Here is a 23,400-nt window from a genome sequence, read left to right on the forward strand (position 1 = left end):
TGCAAACTGTGCCACCTACATATGGATTTACAGAATCGGTATATTTACCGATTCGGAAAAATACCGAAGTGGTAAATTTACAGAATCGGTATATGAATCGGTAAATATACCGATTCTGTAAATTCCGACCCACCTACATGTCAAAAGCCAAATACCGGTCGGTAACGGCCGAAATCGGCCGTTACCGACCGGTATTTGGCTACCTACATCTGGCCCTAAGTGCTGTAACTGCTTGGGCGGCCCTGGGGCCGACCAAAGCAGTCATGCCAACTCTTCATTTTCTCTATGTAGGCTACATGTAGCCTACATAGAGAAAATGGCGTCCCTACTGGTGACCGACTGGGCGCCGCCCGGGACTCGGCGCCAATCACAACGCTGCCATTGCAGTGTTGTGATTGGCTTAGGGGAGGGGAGGGAGGATGCATGCTTCCTTTCAGTTCAAGGAAATCCCGGCGGGACCGTCACCTGGCCAGGAACGGAGATGGCGCGGGACAGCGGGACAAGTAAGGTACGTTTAAAACTTTTAATATATTTTTTTCAACCACCCCCCGCTGGATCCCCCGTGCAAACCCTGCAAATAAGGCTGTTGTTCGTGTAGTGGTGCACAGTGGGGAAAGCAGCATTCTCGGCCTTAAAAACCTTGGTTAAATTAATTTATTCAACAGTCAATCATATCAACGATTTTTATTTCTGCTGCCGATCACTGCATCCGACCGACTAACGGCCTTTGGATTTTACACTCAAGCGGTGCGCAGGCCCCAGGGAACTCCTGCTGCGCTTCACGCATCGCATCGCTCAGCTCATGATTGTGTGAATTGGAGCTCATGATTGTGTGAATCGGATAAATTCCGATTGTGGCTCGGATACAGGGAGAGAGACAAGATGAGGCCTGTGTTTTTTTAGGTCGAGCTGGTGTAAGCAGCGCGAAGCGCTGCATCCAGCGAAGCCTCTTTTGTTATCCACTTCCTGGGAATGTGAGACAGGGGATGGGCACGCACAGGCGATTTCCCCATGTGTGCGCGCACGTTCACCCACACGCCGTGCACATCTCCTGTGTCAGATTCCGAGCAAGTGGATAACACACAGACACAGACACACACGCGCGCACAGACACACACGCGCGCACACAGACACACACGCGTGCACACACACACGCGCGCACACACACAGACACACACGTGTGCCCCCCCACTCACCAGGTCTGTCGGACTCCTCTCGTCCCGCGGTGGTGGCGGCTGTACGGGTTAGTAGGGGGCAGGGGCAGGCACCGGCAATGTGCCTCGAGCCCCCTCCGCTTCTCTCCCCAGACTTGTTGTGGCAGCGGTCCAGGTCCAGCAGCAGGCGGGGCTCTCCCTTAGCACGGGAGCCCCGCTGGGTCACACGCTTGCTCCCTTCTCTTCGCAGGAGCGCGGGGTAGGCTCCCGTCCGCTTCCTGTCTGTGCTGGTGACCCCGGCCTTAAGCAGGCAGTCCCGGGCAGTCCCGTCTGGCTTCCTGTGTCTCGCAAGGCACCAGAGCTGCGGCGGTGAAGTCGCAGGGTCCGTGGCTTCTTGTTAATTATAGTATCTGTGCATAGCACGCGCTTTCGTTGCTCTTTTTAAGTACAATATCGATTTCACTGGGCAGAACTGGTGGCCTGTTTTGTGTCTTGTTCTCTCGGGTCATAACTGTGTTGGTAGTGAGGAGACATTACCTACGAAATGGCAGCATCCCTGGTCCGCGCACATCGGTGTTTGTGGAGGGGGGATCAACACATCAGGCTTAAACAGCCTATGCGAGAGGCTGTATAGTGAAACATCGTAACAATGCAGCCTTACTGTGTGGAGATATGCCCACGGTACGGAGCTTTGTGAAGGGAGTTTTCAGAGTGGAGCTCTCTCTAGTTAGCATCCTGCCCTTACCTAGCTGCGAGGTGTGCTAAAGACGAGCTCACTGCACACGTCCGTGCGGACGATGGCACGTGCTGCTTTCTGCAGCTATATTAGGATTAACTAATGGTCAATAAATAGGACGGTTGCCTTCCTAGGAGTTTTGACAACGTGGGGCACTCTGCAGACATAGGTTTAGGACATGCAATTCGGCCTGGGACCTAGACGTCAGGGGAGAATGTTGTTAAGAGACACCTCTTATTCATTCTACAACTTTCCTGAAGCATAAATGGGAAATATGTCTGTATTTTTTTTGTTGCAGTTTTATATAGCTCAAACTCGACCAGGAACATTGGACTGCTTTACATGAACACCAGTTACATTACTTAAGGCATGCGAAGATTAAGTGATTTTGCAATGAACACAGGCAGTTGATCCGACCTGGAGCTCGAACCAGGTTCCCCACTTCCAAAGTCAGCAGCTGTGGTGCTTTTCCATTCTCGTCCACCCTCTGCAAGCACTCAGATTCTTGTCGACCAATTCTCACTCTTTTCCACTAGTTTACTCATCCCAAACCTTTCAAACTTCAATGGACTCTCATAATTACGTTCAAACCTCTCTGTAAATGACAAAGCTATTAATTTCGCTATTTTCAAAACCAATAAAAAATGTGTTATTTACAAGACCAATAGCTCAAATTTTCCTAATGCGAGACCTATTGCATTGCAAATGCTTGTTTAAATTAGGAAACAAAGATCAGATGACTGCTGAGACTTCGGTAATCTCGCAGGATTGCTGAAAAACGGAAAACCCCGGTATTAAAAAAAAATCAGTGCAGGTTGCTGGCACTAGAGGCCCTGCGTTGATGGTAGTGTCCCGAGCTGGCAGGATGGATGCTACACTCAGAGTTGCTGGCAGGCGGTAGAATCCCAGGGCCGCATTGGCTGCTCCTGCTTCCCCCAGGCTAGGTTGAGAGCTGCGCCTCTGGCTGAAGTTACAGTCTGGGCTGCGAGTTTCCTTAAAGTTTCTCCATTCCAGGCCATCCGAAATCAGGCTTCTGCTGTTCAGCACACGCACATTGCTTTTCCTGTTCCCCACTCACTGCATCTCGGACCTCCCCCACATGCACTCCACCTCATCTGCTCCCCTAAACTGCATGACCACATACACATACGGTCTGTCACATTGTCTGTCCTTCCCTGCTCCCAGTCCCTACATGACAATACCTGCTGCTCACCTGACAAACATCCCCATACATGTACCTGTTCTCCTGCAGAGCACTTTCAACCTGCCTGGAACACATAGCTAAGAATGCACAAATGGCCTTTGTTAGATGTCAGAAATGGGCATGCGACCTCACACATATCTGTGCTCTCACACTGTATTATAACCCAAAGCTGCACAACAACACCTACAATGTCCTCTGTTCCTTCACACTGCCCCGCTACTCACCCCCTGTAATCGTTCCTCCTGTCTTCCAAGCACACACAACTGGCAGTTCCTGTGGACTACGCTGACTCCACTTTGCTTTGTGCTTTGCCTTCAGGGTAACAATATGGACTAAACTTGGCCATAGTGCTATGCCAAAAGTTGAGCTTAAAAGCACAAACAGCACTGTGAATCAAAAAGCAGCAAAACCTGGTGAGGTACAATGAAGAAAGGGCGCCTCTGTTAAAATTATAATGGCACAGCCGTTTGCCCAGATACAGCTACATTTCTTTAATCAAGATGCCTGGTTATCTGTTTGGTCACATGCCCACCTTGCCAATAGCACAAATGTAAACATTACATTTTTTAAATGAAATAATTCGCTTTTCGTGAAGTTGTGTGCAACTGAGAAAATTGAAATACATGTTTTGCATTCAATCAAATTAGTGCTTATTTTTGTTAAATTCTCAATAACACAGCTGCCGAAAATGTCACAAATTGGTAAACTACTATGGTCGAACGGCCTTTTTTAATCTATGCGTTGTGCAGGTGCCAGGTGAAGTCCTGCCATGCTTCACACATCAAAGGCAGGTAAAGTGCTCAAATAAATCCCATCCGTACAGATTTTATGCCACCTCCAAAACCATGAACTCAGAATGGATGTCATTAATGCTAATGATGTGTTGATTAATAATTAGTGCCTGAGAACACAGGCCATTGGTAATGCTATTACACTCTGAAAACAACACGAGCTGTAGCTCCCATGCATAGGATTCCCTTCTGTGGCTGTCCCACTTCAGCTCTGTGAGTGTGAGGACGACAGATAATAATGTCCCTGGAACTGTAGGATGCATGTCTGTTTGCAAAGAGCGCCTGAGAATAATTATGACAACGCATAGGATGAGGCCACAGGCAGAGCCCTTTAGCTTGTCATGAAACACGTCACAAGCAAGCTTTAGGTTTGATGCAGCCTGGTGTGTATTATATAAGATACTCCGGGCCATACTCGTGCCTCTTGGTGGTATTTATTCAATTAACCCTTCCTCTCTAGTGCTTCCCGACCCTGTGCTTCACCAGTGACAAGTAATGTATGTGCGCAGTGTTTGTTTATGGCCTTACAAATGGCTGGCAGCCTACGTTAAGTGGTTTGGTGAAAGTTCAGGCTTCCAACTGCAAGCAATACAATGCAAGTCATTTGTCCGGACAAACAAAATCACAGGGCCTGGTCAGAGACGTTTTAAGGCATGAACAAAGTGGACTCAGCACTGGCTCAGCACCCCAGAATTTTAGAGGCCTCCTTAAAGAGCCAGCTCTGTTCTGAAGAGATTCTTGCCCTGGTGACATTGAATTCTTCTTTAACAAATTGATTTAAATACGTTTCCGTTCAATTTATTTTGAATGTAGGTGATATGCGAGAGTCTATTCTAGATATGTTACAGGGAAATGTTTTTATTTCTTGTAACAATCATAAACAAGCATTAGAAATGCAATCGGGCTCGGATTTATTTGAGTTTGAGCTAATGGCATTGTAAATGCCAATGTATTGTTGCTATGTGTTATGGAGTGTGTTCATGTGGTGTGTACTGCCAGTGATCTCCTTGTGAGTGTGAGAATATTGCACCGTTACTGCCTGTGTTGTCGTTCTTGTGAGTGTGAGAAGCTTGCACCTCTGCTGCCTGTGGTCTCCTTGTGAGTGTAAGAAGCTTGCACTGCTGCTGCCTGTGATGTCGTTCTTGTGAGTGTGAGAAGCTTGCACCGCTGCTGCTTGTGATGTCCTTCTTGTGAGTGGGAGAAGCTTGCACCTCAGCTGCCTGTGGTCTCCTTGTGAGTGTGAGAAGCTTGCACCGCTGCTGTTTGTGATGTCCTTCTTGTGAGTGTGAGAAGCTTGCACCGCTGCTGTTTGTGATGTCCTTCTTGTGAGTGGGAGAAGCTTGCAACTCAGCTGCCTGTGGTCTCCTTCTGAGTGTAAGAAGCTTGCACAGCTGCTGCCTGTGATGTCCTACTCACTACTCACTTCTCTACTCACTACTCTGCACTCACTACTCTACTCACCTCACTACTCTACTCACTACTCTACTCACCTCACTACTCTACTCACTACTCTACTCACCTCACTACTCTACTCACTACTCTACTCACCTCACTACTCACCTACCTACTCTACTCACTACTCTACTCACTACTCTACTCACTACACTACTCTACTCACTACTCTACTCACTACTCTACTCACTACTCTACTCACTACTCTGCACTCACTACTCACTACTCTACTCACTACTCTACTCACTACTCTGCACTCACTACTCACTACTCTCCACTCACTACTCTACTCACTACTCACTACTCTGCTCACTACTCACTACTCTCCACTCACTACTCTACTCACTACTCACTACTCTACTCACTACTTTCTACTCACTACTCACTACTCTACTCACTACTCACTACTCTACTCACTACTCTACTCACTACTCACTACTCTACTCACTACTCACTACTCACTACTCACTACTCTACTCACTTCTCTACTCTCTACTCACTACTCACTACTCTACTCACTACTCACTACTCTACTCACTACTCACTACTCTACTCACTACTCACTACTCTGCTCACTACTCACTACTCTCCACTCACTACTCTACTCACTACTCTGCACCGCCACTCTGCACCCCCACTCTGCACCCCCACTCTGCACTCTGCACCGCCACTCTGCACCGCCACTCTGCACCCCCACTCTGCACTCTGCACCACCACTCTGCACCGCCACTCTGCACTCTGCACCACCACTCTGCACCGCCACTCTGCACCGCCGCACCGCCACTCTGCACCGCCACTCTGCACCGCCACTCTGCACCGCCACTCTGCACTCTGCACCGCCACTCTGCACCGCCACTCTGCACTCTGCACCGCCACTCTGCACCGCCACTCTGCACCGCCACTCTGCACCGCCACTCTGCACTCTGCACCGCCACTCTGCACCGCCACTCTGCACTCTGCACCGCCACTCTGCACCGCCACTCTGCACTCTGCACCGCCACTCTGCACCGCCACTCTGCACCGCCACTCTGCACCGCCACTCTGCACCGCCACTCTGCACCGCCACTCTGCATCTGCACTCTGCACCGCCATTCTGCACCGCCACTCTGCACCGCCGCACCGCCACTCTGCGCCGCCACTCTGCGCCGCCACTCTGCGCCCCCACTCTGCGCCGCCACTCTGCGCCGCCACTCTGCGCCGCCACTCTGCGCCGCCACTCTGCGCCGCCACTCTGCACTCTGCACCGGCACTCTGCACCGCCACTCTGCACTCTGCACCGCCACTCTGCACCGCCACTCTGCACCGCCACTCTGCACTCTGCACCGCCGCACCGCCACTCTGCACCGCCACTCTGCACCGCCACTCTGCACTCTGCACCCCCACATAACACTCTGCACCCCCACTCTGCACTCTGCACCGCCACTCTGCACCGCCACTCTGCACCGCCACTCTGCACTCTGCACCACCACTCTGCACCGCCACTATGCACCGCCGCACCGCCACTCTGCACCGCCACTCTGCACCGCCACTCTGCACTCTGCACCGCCACTCTGCACCACCACTCTGCACTCTGCACCGCCACTCTGCACCGCCACTCTGCACCACCACTCTGCACTCTGCACCGCCACTCTGCACCGCCACTTTGCACCGCCACTCTGCACCGCCACTTTGCACTGCCACTCTGCACCGCCACTCTGCACTCTGCACCACCACTCTGCACCGCCACTCTGCACTCTGCACCGCCACTCTGCACCGCCACTCTGCACCGCCACTCTGCACCGCCACTCTGCACCGCTGCACCGCCACTCTGCACCGCCACTCTGCACCGCCACTCTGCACCGCCACTCTGCACCGCCACTCTGCACTCTGCATCGCCATTCTGCACCGCCACTCTGCACCGCCGCGCCGCCACTCTGCGCCGCCACTCTGCGCCGCCACTCTGCGCCGCCACTCTGCGCCGCCACTCTGCACCGCCACTCTGCACCGCCAAATTGTGCCAGGACAGGTTTATAAAGACAACGTTAATTACTGGCTGGCAGCAATAAAAGGAGAGAAAAATAATTACGCAGATAAGTATGTAGAATATTAGAAAAAGCAGGGAGTTTGTTAAAGCCGCTTTCTGCAAAGTACAGCTGACAGTGGCATTGGCTGGAAGGAGAATGCACCCGTTTGTTTACCTTCCATGAATAGAACGTTGAAGAACCAATTGCCAATGGTAAAGCTAAGTAAGTGGTACGGGTCTGTAATTATGCAGATGAAACTTTAACATGGATCTGTGAAATATTTCCCATATTACACCAGTCTCCGTGAAATGTATTTTGTACGCCACCACATCCACTGTATTTCATATTGTGAGCAATGTATGTTCTCTTCTGTCAATGTATATAATATATATATATATATATATATATATATATATATATATATATGCATTATAATTAATACAGAGAAATTTTTTCAGAGAATATGTTTTGTTTTTACTGCCAAACAAACTTGTTTTAAGCACATCCCATTATCCGGTTATTACATTTGGAAACAGTGAAAAACGGGGACAACTGTTGACGTCTTATTTTATTGTTGCACAACATTGAAGGCCCTTGTCTTTCGACACTTCAGAGCGGCTTGTTCTGCCTGGGGTTACTTGCTATACCCCTCTGACGTACATTTCTGATGCGTGGTAACTTAATTTGCCTGGAGGTTAAGTGTGGTTCATGCCATATCCAGATTTCTATTGTTGTATGGCGTTGAACTTCCGTCTTGCTTTGTTGGACATCAACTTACACTTGAGCGTAGCATGCTCGGCCAGCCCGCCGTGGGCAGGCCCCGCGGAGGGGGATGTTGACCAGCAATACAAAAAAAACAATATTTTGGTTACATGTGTGCGTGCTTGCTGCTTCAATCTTGCTTCAATTGCCCTCATCAGCCCGCACCTTGAAAAACAGCAGGTCTTGCTAACCACCTACCCCTCCACCAGACAGACACTTGTCTGGACGGACAAACAGTCCTACGGAAAGACAGACGGGCAGATTGGTGCAAAGCAATTCGCCTTATGCAGGAAACCTCCTTTTCTGGTTAAGCATTAACTGGTTTCCAGGCAGATCCTTCAGGCTGTTGGAAACCCGGATTTTATCTGCGGAATGCACTGCTAACCTGGCCCAGTAAACGCGCATCCCCTGTGTTGCTACAGAAATTCAGCCATAAAAACTGTCTGCTGAATAGCGCATTTGCATATTCGGAATGCAGTGCTATAAACCAGGCAGAGGGGCTGCAGCAGCCACTGCAGAGAAGTAAAACACTGGAGCCGAATTCCCGGTCTGCTGGGCGGATTTCCCTTCAGCCTCTTTAAAACACACGCGAATAAATCTGTGGAAGAAACTGAGATTAAAAGAACAGCCCATGACAGAACGTCAGACTCTTGTTCTTGAACTAATGAAGCCCTTTCACGGCCTGGCATGGAGCAGCTGCGCGCTGAGCGCTGCTGAATGGTGAACGCGCCCGGCCATCTGGATTCACTTACGGAGGCACCCTGACAGCTCCTAATTATAATTAATGTACTTCTTTGCGCGAGCACGAACGAAATATGCCCAAAATGGCGGAACAAAACTACATTTACCCTATCACTTCAAGCCTATTAAAACGACAACACAACGAAGACGAATCACTGGCCAGATGACAGAACACGCTAAGGAATGTGTGGAATTTGTCTCGGCCAAAGCCCTAGGAGATACTTCTTTTTTTTCTTCTTTAACATTAGGATCTCGAAACTCCTCCCCCACTTACAGTGGGAGGAGTCCGAGCCCTAAAAAGTGTTCTTTTAGATCAAAACAGGATCTCACGTATGAGAAATGGTAGGGCGTCACAGAAATTATTTGCAGTAATGTTAGTGAGCATTATTGATGTCATAATTACACTTTCGTAATTGCTTAATTAACCTTCTTGCTTTCTCAAATATGCTCGAAAATGCATCATTAACCCACTCTTTTATCAGGGGAAGAATCCCACTCAACACCAGCCATTCATCACTAACTTTTACGCCTCACCTCTATCAAAAGTCACCAGCCGCCACTGTTCTCTTTCTTTACTGAAGCAATTACAGCAGCCAATAAAACTTTAAACTACATAACCCAGAAGGTATATCCCTTCTTTTCTCGACCAATCATCGTTCATCCCATAAGGCATATAACAAAGCGATGCAGAAGTCCTTCCTCTTTCTTTGCTGCTGCAGAAGCGAGTTAAGTACACTTTTATTCTGCCATCGTTCCATGCGTTTGCATCACTATGGTAAGTTGTGAGGTTGCCGTGCTCTGATCGTGCGGTCCACAGTTCTTTGGGCGGTGCTGCGCTCAGTCGCGCATTATATATATATTGTCCGTGATTGTTTGTGGAGATGGAGTGGGACAGACGCACTTCATGCATTCTAGTGGCAAATATCCGATCTCGATTTCTGCCCAACGTGTGAATGCATGAGCAGGGCCGGCCTAAGGCATGTGCAAGCTGTGCACCTGCACAGGGCCGCCAAACCCCAGGGGCCGCCACGCCAATATATATCCTTAGATACATATTTGCGTGGCGGCCCCTGGCAGGGATTTGGCGGCCTCGGGCCCCCTACCTACACTCCCTGCTCAGGGCCTCCGTGAGCCTAGAGCCGGCCCTGGCATGAGCAACCGGTCAGAGATCATTACAGTCCGATCGGCTCCTCGCCCTGTGGTACACGGAGCACACTTTCCATGGTCCCTGGAACGCCCGACGGCACGCATAAACGAGAAAGGGCACTGCCCTATGAGAGTTTGGGGATGGCTCCCTCCACGCTTGATTGATATTTAAGTTAATCCTGCCATCTATTTATATACTTCCAACTTTAAAAACCAGACTTGTTGACTTTAGGCTGCAGGCCTGTGAAGGTCTAATACTAGTTCACCCCTGGGCATACTCTCCCTCTGAACCTCTTTCACCCCTCCATTAGCACAATGGCGTACTACGCTGAGGAGGGAGACAACTACACTGAATATGCAGAGTTTGATGAATTGCCTTACGAGCACTATATGGAAGAGCAGCTTGTAGAAGCCCTGGATTCACATGTGCAGGACTCTGTGAATAGGGCAAAGATTAAAGCCTTTCACCATACCCTTAAAGAATAATGACAGCGTGTGTTGAGAGGTCAGCTAGGGGAATCCTCTGTTAAAGAAGTGCAGTTGGGCATTCAGGGCTTTTGCCCGAGAGGTGTCTTCCTTAAATCCTTCAGAAGTTCTGTTGCAAGAGGCGTCTGCGGTCTTTAAAGACCACAGCTATAGAAGCTTCTCTGTACCGGGTACTACAGGTACCTCCTCCATTTCCACCCCAGGGGAGGTTGATGTGTCTTTCCCTTCTTCACTGGCTACTTCAGATTCGGAGAAGACGCAGGACTACAAGAAAGACGCAGTGACTACAAGAAAGAAAAAGACACACTTTTGGATCAGAGGTCCCGACCAACAATACCCTTCTTTTTGACCCCAAGACTATTATTCACCCGAAGTCTACGGAATGGGTGCCCAGCGTAGAAGTCGCACATTATGTGCAGAAAAATAGAAGACAGGGTTTTGAGCGCGATTTGTGCAATACTTTAAAATAGAGTGCCCTTGGACTACCCTTCTAGGTAAGGTAACAGAAACCTAAGAACTAGACCCTTACATGGCAACATTTTTGAAGACGTTTGCTACAGACCAGAAGAAGGGGCTGGATGGAGCTTGCAGGGGATGCCAGGACAAGCTATTAGATGTCTTGGGTCCCCTCATCAAGATTTTGGACCTGGCAGTCCGTTGTAAGAATTCAAACACCTATCTTGACCCGATTGAAATTCTTGAGTGGGCAAAGAGAGCTCTGTTTTCTCTGGAAACTTAACTGTGAATTTTCTAAGGAACATAGAAAATGTTTTCTGATGAGAATCGACCCTCGATTGGCGGACTTGGCCTCTTCTGAGGCGGGCTGTCAGGGCAACAGTCTTTTGTTTGGTGACAAATTCGTCAAAGATATGGGGAAATATGTCTCCACATATTCTGCCCTAGACAAGGCCCAAACTTCACTGAAAAAAGTTTTTCACAGTGGCCTTTTTGCCAGGGCCAGACACTTCAGGGGTCCGGCGCCTGGCCATGGATTTTATCAGGCATCTAGAGGATATGAGTCCAGAGGGTGTGGTGGAGCTCCCTGCTCCAATTTCTATCCCACCCGCAATCGGGGTGGTAGAGGCAGACAAAACCGTGGAGGATATAGAGGAGGGAGCAACTACGGTGCACCTTGTATGCAGGGAAGGAGCGTTCAGTCTTAGGAAGTGTTTGTGGGAGTAAGGATTTATTTGTTTCTCCACAAATGGGAGAGGTTAACCCAAGATCCATTAGTTCTTCAGACGGTCTAGGAATTTCACCTGGAATTCTACTCCTCCCCGTCCCAAAATCAGAAACCGAGTTCTCTCCATGTTTCCCTAATAGAGACCGCTTTCATAGATAACAATGTAACTTCACTGTTAGTGGAAGAGGTGTGGCGCCGCGGCCAGGGCGACTGACGCTGGAATCTGGGGACCACGGTTCGATCCCCGGCTCCGGCGGCAGGTTAGCCCAGCACCATGTGACTCTGGGCAATAGCTTGCTTAATCTTCCCGAAGGCCCCCCAGCGCCTAGAGACCCTTACGGGTGATTGTGCGCTTTACAAATGTGGACTTTACTTTACTTACTGTTTCAGAAAGAGGCGATTACAGAATCGTGTCCTCACCCTCAAGGATTCACCAGTACGATTTTTCTGGTTCCTAAGAAAGGCCAAAGGTTCCGGCTTGTTTTAAACCTCAAAGAGTTCAACTCCTGCATCGTGTTTCGCCACTTTAAGAGTGAGGGCATACACATTTTGAGAGACATGTTATTAGAGGGAGACTGGATGGTTTGTCTCAACCTCAAGGATGCCTATTTGGCGGTTCCTATTTTCCCGCCTCATCGGAGATTCCTGCAGATTCAATGGCGAGATTGATGGTTCGAGTTTATAGCCATGCCCTTCGGCCTTTCCTCCACCCCTTGGTGTTTCACCAAGTTGTTCAGACCGGTTGTACAATATCTCGGAGAAAGGGGAGTACATCTGATCATTTATCTAGATGATATTCTAGTCATGGCACAGAGCGTGGAGACGGTCTTACTCCACTTATCTTGGATGATCCAGCTCCTTCAAGATCTGGGGTTCGTCACCAGAAGATGGAGTTTCTGGGGTTCCAAGTGCACTATTTGTTGATACAACTATTGCTTCCTTTGAAGAAACGGATTTTGATCAAGAAAGAGTTGAGGAGAGTGCTTGCCTCTTTGACTATATCCTTGAGGATTCTTGCGCATCTGATGGGTCTTTTGGCCTCTTCAATTCAAGCGATCTTCCTGGGCCTTCTGCATTATTGGGCCCTGCAGCGGTTGAAGATCTTACAGTTCGCAAAGATTTTACTTACTTGGAACAGATTGTTCTGTCCTTGGAAGCCAGGAAGGAAATATCATGGTGGTTGGATCATATGGCTGCATGGAATGGCAAGGCTATTTTTGCATCGGTTCCAGAGGTAGTGATAGAATAGGATGCCAGTCGAAGGCGCTGGGAGGCCCATTGCGGCTCTGTGGAGACATGGTCAGGTGGTCCCCGGAGAAACTACAACTACACATCAACTGTCTGGAACTCCTGGAGTGTTCCTTTGCTATTCGGACTCTATCCACGTGGAAAACGAGTTGTTGTATCCTGCGGCGAATGGACAGTGTGTCAGCGGTGCGATACATCAATTGTTTAGGAGGCCCAAGGTCACGTCTCCTGGCTGAAATAGCCAAGGACTTCTGGTATTATTGCCTTCAAAACAATCTCTCAGTGACGGCGGAATACATTCCAGGCAGCTCCAATGTGGGGCCGACTGGAAATCCCAATTTCTTTGGATTCCAGCGATTGGAGACTTCACCCCAGAGTGTTTCAGCAACTGGACTTGAAGTGGGGTCCGTGCCCGATAGATCTTTTGGTATCACGATTGAACACCCAACTACCCCTGTTTTACAGTTGCCAGCTTGACCCCCGGCACTCAATTTGGATGCATTTCTTCATTCATGGACGACAGGCATACTTTACACATTTCCCCCATTTGTGATGATTCAGCAAGTACTGACACAGATCCGTCGCCAGGAGCAGAGATGATTTTGATCACTCCTAATTGGAAGGTGAAGTCACGGTTTCTGGTGGCACGAGCCCTGTGCCCCTCCTGTTGTATAGCGTTTTAGAACCCTAGTGTAATTTTCCAGATTCATTCACATTACCCTTATATAGGCATAGAAATCATACCCATGTTTAGACATAGCCCATGCGGTCCTAATACAGGCATGGCTACTTCCACTAGTTCCAAAAAGCCACAACGATTTCTTGGAAAACTCTGCTTCAGCAGTCAGGGACATCCTCTTTCTTGAATATTGATTTATCCTAGAAATCATGGCGTTTTCAAAGAACTACCGTTCTTTGGTGACATTATTATGTCCGACCTTACGTCAATCCAGGCACCTTCAAGGTATAAATATGCCTACACTTGCCCTAGCAAACACACAGTGGTTTGGAGTAGTTCGACTGTCTACTTGCTTGACGCATCTCGCTACAGCAAGTGCCGAAGGAAGCCGACCCTCCAGCTGACGCACTGACAGAGAGACTGCCTTTCACTCGCTGAGAATCTAGCTCCGGTGTTTCCAAGCTCCCCTTGCGGAGTGTTGGGAAATCGAGTCCGGAGACAGAGATACCAGACCTCCTTCATTCTAAACCAAGGTACGAAGCTGATTAGACCCTAAGAGATAGATTCTTGGCAAAGACTCTAAACCTATGCTACACCTCCCTTACTTCTTCCCTCGTACTAAACTTAGGTTAGGTACATTGGAGTAGGTGTATTTTAGAAGCACCAGTTGAGTACTTTTAGTCTTTGTTATTTATGTATGTATTTTATGGCTTAGAAACCATGCCATGCTTTTACAGTATTATTTCATAGTACTCTTCTTGCTGTACGCATTATACTTTACAGCCAGTATTACGATTGTAGCAGTTAATTTCTTCTGCATGAGAAAGAAGGCTGTTCAATAAATACTTTTATTGAAAATGCCTGTCTCTCTATTTCTCTGCACCTCTGGTGAAACGAAGCATGCACGATTGACTGAGTGAAATATCTATCTATTGTTTCCACGACTCTGAAGATCAGTTTTATTCTTGGGGAAACAAAGTTGTCATGTTTATGCGGTTGTCAGAAACTAATACCTTCTTGTGTATTCGAAAAAGTTTCTAGTGACCTCTGAGCTAGCTGGCACTCACAATTAAGTCTAATATATTCAATAGAGACCTAGTCAACTTAAGTCCTACGTCACATCTACAGGATATATTATTCCAATGCAGAGAGCCTATTGGGACTATAGGAACTACACTACACTCCAATTCAAATTCTCTCGTTCCTGGACTTTCTGTAGGATCCGATGGGATTTCCGCATCTGCCTATGACTTAGGGACAGTTGTCCCTCAGGCCTGGAAACTTTATTGCGACACTAGCAAGTGTAGGGAGTTTTGCAGGGCGCAAGGTTTTTTCTGTCACAAATTTGGGCTCCCTCTACGCACAAACGATAGAAATCTGCTTGGCGTTTTTGGGTTTGTTGGTATGGTGAATGTGAGGTGGATCCTTTGGGATCAGGTAATCATATGATTGCTTTTTGTTTTTTTGTGTGTTATAATTCTTTATTAAGATTTTGAATAATATTTCATCATGAAAACAATGGCATCAGCTGCACTTTTACAATAGACAAGTGAACAAATTAGTAAGAAATGTGTGTGACGTACCTCCTGATGATTAAGAAAACACATATAAATATATATATAGAAATACAGCTCAGGGAGGGAGGGGAAAGGATGGGGGGAGAAGTACAAGGAAATCCGAGAACTGATATATATATATAATGATAATAGCAAATCCAGTGTTGGTCTAATGCGTGAGGAATAAGGGTGGCGATTTTGGTCAGCTGGTTCGACGAGTGAGGCAAGTTGTTGTGCTGTCGCGGTCGCGTGAGGGAAGCTGCTCTTACCGTCGTAATAAGCCTACTGTTTTTTGTTTCCTCAGGGCCGCCGACAGCAAAAATGAAGAGAATTTCCACTATTTCCTCATGGAACTCCGTCAACGCATCAGGGTATCAGCCGCTCCCACAGTCGCAGAAGCCAAAGTTGCGGGTCTCTGCACAACTCAGGAGCCGAGGCCCTAGTTTTCTCTGGCCGTTTTCTCGCTAACATGGCTCTCATTTTCAACGGGACCCAGATCACTCATGCCTGGGGTCCCAAATGTCATGAAAAACGTCGTAGTTGTGGACACAGCCTTGCAGGAAAGGACTGCCACCTCCGTCTGGAGCCCATCACACAGCAGAGCTCCCTTTTCAGGCGGCCATTTTCACTCACGGCCAGGCCACGCCCCATTTATATGATTGTTAATTTTATATCAGACGTGGCAAGTCAGGGACTGGCGTATAGGACAGTAAATAACTTTTGTTCCGCGATTTCAGTGGGCCACCGGCATGTGGCTGGCAAACCTGTGGGGGAACATCCTCTGGTTTGTAAACTCTTGCAGGGCATTAGGTTGGTTTGACCGCAAAAACCTAGGCATTCCACTGTATGGGATGTAGATGTGGTACTTCGTTTTATCAGAAATTGGCCCGACAATGATGGACTTTCACGAAAACAATTATTAACTGTTAGACTTGGCATCTTTTGGCATGTTTCCCCTGAGTTTTTGCTTTCTGACCTCCCGGTTTTGACTCTGTTTTTTGCTGGCGTAGTGTTTCTGCACACTTTCCCCACTGCTGATCAGTGGTAAAGTGCAAGTGCTCCTGCCTCAGCTGGAATGTGGATTGCCTGTCTGGGTTTTGGATGACAGAAGGCTGGGGAGCTGGAGTGGCTCCAGATAGTCTAGGTGGGTCAGGAAAGGGCTTAATAGACCAGGGCGGCAATTGGGGAAGGGGGAGGAGATTTCCTAGCACATCAAAGGGCCTGGTCTTCCTCTGACCATGCCGTCTCCACCTCCTGCCAGGAAGTCACACCACAGAAGGCCGAACTGGTTCTGGGTGGGCACAGACACTCTCAGCCTAAGAGATCAAACGATTTTGGGATATAAATACTTGGGCCCAGACCCCTGAACTTTAGAACTCTTTTGGATCAAGAAGACTTCCAAGAAGAAGAGCTGGAGAAGTTGTGAGGAGGAACTACCACTTTGCTGTGTGCTTTGCTGTGTTGGCTTGCAGTGGCTGCTTCTGTCTTGGGCAGTGAAAGGACTGGACTGAACTTTCTGCAATCTACTTTTGTGAGTTTCTCCAAGGGATTGAGGAAGAGCTTGCCCCCTGTTCAAGAAGTCTCAGGAACAGCAAAGAAGTCAAGCTCTTCTGCCCTCAGCACTGGGGACTGTGTGTTTTGTGCTGCAACAGAAGAAAAAGCAACCCAACGCCATCTACTACGCCGCTGCTGACTCAGTGTCCTGAAGGCACTACAGAGGGTACCGCCGCACCATGACCCTGGTCTCACGGACGACACCTGCTGATGCCGCCACTGAGCCGCTGCTCGCACCGCGACCTGTAGGCACCGCACTCCGCACCGCCTCGCTTCACAACGATACCTTGGTATCCCTGACGACACCGATCCACACCGAAATGTACGCTGCTGCTTACACCATGGTTCGAGGGCAACTCTCGTAAAGTTACATGACGCACTGCCCTCAACCCCGAACCACAGCCTTGGCCTACCAACATCGGTGCCATGAACTCCAGTTCGTCAGCCGACAACAGAGCTTCAGCAGTGATGACGACGCTGCTTACACTGCGACCTGCCAGCACCGCGACAAGCACGGCATTCACTTCGCACCGCGACCCTGGTCTCACCGACTATGCCATCTGACGCTACCATGAGCCACTGCTCGCACCCGACCTGAGGGCACCGCACACCACACTTCTGCACTTCGCACCGCAGCACCTGACGCCTGCAGACGCCAGCGCTCCTGACTTCGACAGGGAGGAGTTCCATCTGCAACGCGTGTGACTTCGAGGGCCCCGACGACTCATGCACCGACCTCCGGAACCAACGCCTGCGGACACCGTGCTTTCGGAAGCTCAACAAGAGGTCGCCAACGCCCTGCATTTCTAAAAGGTACTGTTTATGGGTCTTCCTGACACTGTAGCTGGCCCGCGACACCGCGGTCAGCCAGAACTGTTTGGATTTGTTTGCTCACAACGCCGTGATAGCCCTGGACGGAGCTATCGACATCAAGGAACTGTTTTTCAAGCATGTTTTGATAACCGAAGATTTTTAAGTACTGTATTGTGGATTGTTATTGTTTTTGGTCTTGTCTTAATTATATAAAAATATACTAAACTGGTGTGGTGTCCCTTTGTAGTGTTTACACTGTATTACTGTTGGTTATATGCAAATGCTTTACACAGTGCCTCTAAGATAAGCCTGACTGCTCGTACCAAGCTACCAAGGGGGTGAGCCAGGGTTATTTTAGGAGTGTAACTCCCTTATCATGACTAGAGTGGTGGTTTCTGCCCGACTTTGGCACATGCCTAGTCGACCAAAAATCCCATTTCTAACATCAATTAAACTTACTTTGTTGATGTGCCTCATCTCCTGCAGACGGGTCTCCAATGCTACAGCCTTGGATTTGGCAGGCAGAGTATTTACTCCATCGGGAATATCTTTTACAATTTCTCAGCGAACTGAGAATAATTCCAGATGTGTGAGTTATCCGGCATTGCCTCATCACAAAAAATTATGTGTTGTCCAATTTTTTAAATGTTAACAGGACGGTACTCGTGAATTGCGAAATTATGAGGCATGTCAACTGCTGATTTCCTTACTGAAACCTTTCCGATCGATCTCTTCAGTGACTCGGGCCAGATCGATTAGATGGTTGCTGTGTGAAGCCGGTATTGATGTCTCCATCTTTGGGGCTCATTCAGTGAGTGGGGCTATGGCCTCAACAGCTTTCATGACTGGTTCTCATTTGGAGGACATTATGGCTCCGGCAGATTGGTCTTCTGATTCAACATTTAAAGTATTTTATCATATGCCATTACAAGTTGTTATATCAAAATATGTTTATGGTGATGTGTTATGCCTTTTCCCCCCCAATGATGATGATGTATTCTTTGCTACTGGGATATTATGGCATATTTTTTCTTTTCAGGAGCTGAGACCAAGACAACCTGAAGGGTTTTGAGAGACAGTTGCCGCTGATTCGGTTGAGGATGGATGCGTTTCATCTTCGTTTGTGTGAGCTGGTTTCTGGACAGCATCTGATGGCCAGCAGAGTTCTATTGTCAAGGGGTTGATGTTCATGGACTTAACTTGGTGTTTCAGAAAGAAAGAGGGAGGACTTCCGAATCACAGTGTTATATGCCTCATGAGATAAAAGGTGATTGGTGGAGAGAAGCATGGTGTATGCCTTCTGGGTTATGTAGTTTAAAATTTTATTGGCGGCTGTAATTGCTTCAGTAAAGAGAAGCATAATCCTTGCCTCTGTGTCCTTAATAGAATTGAAAATTCTAACGCGCTAGCCAGAAAAAAGATTATTCTGCATTTACTGAGGACATTGAGCTAAGTAGTTTGTATACAAGTGTGAATTAGCGCATTGAGGGGCATTGCCATTTGCTTCTACAGGGCCCTCATTCACAGTGCTTTCCTTGAGACTTTATGCTTATTATTTAGCGCTTGTGAAACCTACCGTTTACCCCTCAGATTTGCATGTGGTTGTTACCTGCATGGTGGCGGGTGTACACATTCAGGGATTTATTACCTGGAGCCTTATTACCTAGAGCTTTATTTGGTGTTTAACAGACTTTAAGAATCCTTAAGCCATTTAATACCGAGCTGTTTATCGTATGCCTAGTGGCTTACATTTCTATTTCCGTTTGTTGGAGAGTATATAGTTGTATGTATGGAAAGGGCTATGGTGTGCATGAGAGAATGAATGATTGTTTTTCCCTGCATTTCCAGAAATTGGATTTGACTTATACTGGCATCTGATTTAAGAGTCCTAGGCTCCCTCTTACACTCTGATTCCAAGAGCTCCTACTGCATCCTGAGCCCTACTACCAGCCCTCCTCCCCTTTGGTTGCATCTGTCTCAAATTCCACGGCAAGATGTCACAAACCTGCATGCACTATTAAGTTTCTGAAACACCACTCAAGTTCCAGGTATTGCCTTACACTGTATAGTTCATTATATAGTACAGTATAGTTTATGTTCATACACCTTTCTCTTTTCCAGGATTACATGGGTTCCAAGGGCTACTGATTCTTCCATCAGGTATGTGATATCGCAGTCTGCACCCAGTACTCTAGAGGGCGGCAAACAGTAGAGTAAGGATGGACAGGCGAGCAATTTTCTCTTCCCCACTTTCCTTGTTTTCATCCCCCGTTTCCCAGCGGTGCTTCCTCCTGGTGGAGTTTAGTTTGCTCATCAGGGTTAGTACAGGGGGTAGCAAAGAACTACACTTTGAAACATCACTCCTGCTGGGTACGACATATACAGGTCAGTTCTGCTTGGTTTTCTACATACATGCTGAGCTGTCCAGCTGATTGTGAAGCCCACATGTTTTTTTCCCCAGCCCGATGGGCATGTGCTAAGAACTAAGGGACATATTATCAAGAACAGGCGATAAAATTATCGCTGCTTTATCGGCAGGAAACTGCCGCTAAAGCGGCGATAATGGGCTTGATAATATGCCCTTGTGAATTCCCATAGCAGCCCAGGTTAACACCAGAACCTGGGCTGACTGACTGGGTGACTGGGTGAGAGTACTCTGCTTAATTCAGAGACTCTGTCCATCACCACCCCTTGTTGTAAATGATTTTGTCCACCCTAAGTGTGGAAGGGTATACTCAGATGTGAGTCCCTTGCTCATTGCACCATCAGGATTCAAGCAAGCCGGGCCGAAGACGCCTGAAATGGCAGAAACCGGTCCCCGGAAGCTTGTTTCCTTTCCAGTGTAAGAATTGGCTTTTGTGGTCTGGTCTGCCCTGTTCCCATGATGCATTGGGCCAGGGACAGACTAATTTGCATACAGCCAGGTTCTGAAACTGGGATGGTGCAATGAGCTAAAAAACGGTGTTGGATCTAGCCCTGATCTCTTGACTGGGTGAGAGTACTCTGCTTAATTCAGAGACTCTGTCCATCACCACCCCTTGTTGTAAATGATTTTGTCCACCCTAAGTGTGGAAGGGTATACTCAGATGTGAGTCCCTTGCTCATTGCACCATCAGGATTCAAGCAAGCCGGGCCGAAGACGCCTGAAATGGCAGAAACCGGTCCCCGGAAGCTTGTTTCCTTTCCAGTGTAAGAATTGGCTTTTGTGGTCTGGTCTGCCCTGTTCCCATGATGCATTGGGCCAGGGACAGACTAATTTGCATACAGCCAGGTTCTGAAACTGGGATGGTGCAATGAGCTAAAAAACGGTGTTGGATCTAGCCCTGATCTCTTGACTGGGTGAGAGTACTCTGCTTAATTCAGAGACTCTGTCCATCACCACCCCTTGTTGTAAATGATTTTGTCCACCCTAAGTGTGGAAGGGTATACTCAGATGTGAGTCCCTTGCTCATTGCACCATCAGGATTCAAGCAAGCCGGGCCGAAGACGCCTGAAATGGCAGAAACCGGTCCCCGGAAGCTTGTTTCCTTTCCAGTGTAAGAATTGGCTTTTGTAGTCTGGTCTGCCCTGTTCCCATGATGCATTGGGCCAGGGACAGACTAATTTGCATACAGCCAGGTTCTGTAACTGGGATGGTGCAATGAGCTAAAAAACGGTGTTGGATCTAGCCCTGATCTCTTGACTGGGTGAGAGTACTCTGCTTAATTCAGAGACTCTGTCCATCACCACCCCTTGTTGTAAATGATTTTGTCCACTCTAAGTGTGGAAGGGTATACTCAGATGTGAGTCCCTTGCTCATTGCACCATCAGGATTCAAGCAAGCCGGGCCGAAGACGCCTGAAATGGCAGAAACCGGTCCCCGGAAGCTTGTTTCCTTTCCAGTGTAAGAATTGGCTTTTGTAGTCTGGTCTGCCCTGTTCCCATGATGCATTGGGCCAGGGACAGACTAATTTGCATACAGCCAGGTTCTGAAACTGGGATGGTGCAATGAGCTAAAAAACGGTGTTGGATCTAGCCCTGATCTCTTGACTGGGTGAGAGTACTCTGCTTAATTCAGAGACTCTGTCCATCACCACCCCTTGTTGTAAATGATTTTGTCCACCCTAAGTGTGGAAGGGTATACTCAGATGTGAGTCCCTTGCTCATTGCACCATCAGGATTCAAGCAAGCCGGGCCGAAGACGCCTGAAATGGCAGAAACCGGTCCCCGGAAGCTTGTTTCCTTTCCAGTGTAAGAATTGGCTTTTGTAGTCTGGTCTGCCCTGTTCCCATGATGCATTGGGCCAGGGACAGACTAATTTGCATACAGCCAGGTTCTGTAACTGGGATGGTGCAATGAGCTAAAAAACGGTGTTGGATCTAGCCCTGATCTCTTGACTGGGTGAGAGTACTCTGCTTAATTCAGAGGCTCTGTCCATCACCACCCCTTGTTGTAAATGATTTTGTCCACTCTAAGTGTGGAAGGGTATACTCAGATGTGAGTCCCTTGCTCATTGCACCATCAGGATTCAAGCAAGCCGGGCCGAAGACGCCTGAAATGGCAGAAACCGGTCCCCGGAAGCTTGTTTCCTTTCCAGTGTAAGAATTGGCTTTTGTGGTCTGGTCTGCCCTGTTCCCATGATGCATTGGGCCAGGGACAGACTAATTTGCATACAGCCAGGTTCTGAAACTGGGATGGTGCAATGAGCTAAAAAACGGTGTTGGATCTAGCCCTGATCTCTTGACTGGGTGAGAGTACTCTGCTTAATTCAGAGACTCTGTCCATCACCACCCCTTGTTGTAAATGATTTTGTCCACCCTAAGTGTGGAAGGGTATACTCAGATGTGAGTCCCTTGCTCATTGCACCATCAGGATTCAAGCAAGCCGGGCCGAAGACGCCTGAAATGGCAGAAACCGGTCCCCGGAAGCTTGTTTCCTTTCCAGTGTAAGAATTGGCTTTTGTGGTCTGGTCTGCCCTGTTCCCATGATGCATTGGGCCAGGGACAGACTAATTTGCATACAGCCAGGTTCTGAAACTGGGATGGTGCAATGAGCTAAAAAACGGTGTTGGATCTAGCCCTGATCTCTTGACTGGGTGAGAGTACTCTGCTTAATTCAGAGACTCTGTCCATCACCACCCCTTGTTGTAAATGATTTTGTCCACCCTAAGTGTGGAAGGGTATACTCAGATGTGAGTCCCTTGCTCATTGCACCATCAGGATTCAAGCAAGCCGGGCCGAAGACGCCTGAAATGGCAGAAACCGGTCCCCGGAAGCTTGTTTCCTTTCCAGTGTAAGAATTGGCTTTTGTGGTCTGGTCTGCCCTGTTCCCATGATGCATTGGGCCAGGGACAGACTAATTTGCATACAGCCAGGTTCTGAAACTGGGATGGTGCAATGAGCTAAAAAACGGTGTTGGATCTAGCCCTGATCTCTTGACTGGGTGAGAGTACTCTGCTTAATTCAGAGACTCTGTCCATCACCACCCCTTGTTGTAAATGATTTTGTCCACCCTAAGTGTGGAAGGGTATACTCAGATGTGAGTCCCTTGCTCATTGCACCATCAGGATTCAAGCAAGCCGGGCCGAAGACGCCTGAAATGGCAGAAACCGGTCCCCGGAAGCTTGTTTCCTTTCCAGTGTAAGAATTGGCTTTTGTAGTCTGGTCTGCCCTGTTCCCATGATGCATTGGGCCAGGGACAGACTAATTTGCATACAGCCAGGTTCTGTAACTGGGATGGTGCAATGAGCTAAAAAACGGTGTTGGATCTAGCCCTGATCTCTTGACTGGGTGAGAGTACTCTGCTTAATTCAGAGACTCTGTCCATCACCACCCCTTGTTGTAAATGATTTTGTCCACTCTAAGTGTGGAAGGGTATACTCAGATGTGAGTCCCTTGCTCATTGCACCATCAG

Source organism: Lissotriton helveticus, chromosome 9, assembly GCF_964261635.1.
Source record: "Lissotriton helveticus chromosome 9, aLisHel1.1, whole genome shotgun sequence".
Classification (NCBI taxonomy): Eukaryota; Metazoa; Chordata; class Amphibia; order Caudata; family Salamandridae; genus Lissotriton; species Lissotriton helveticus.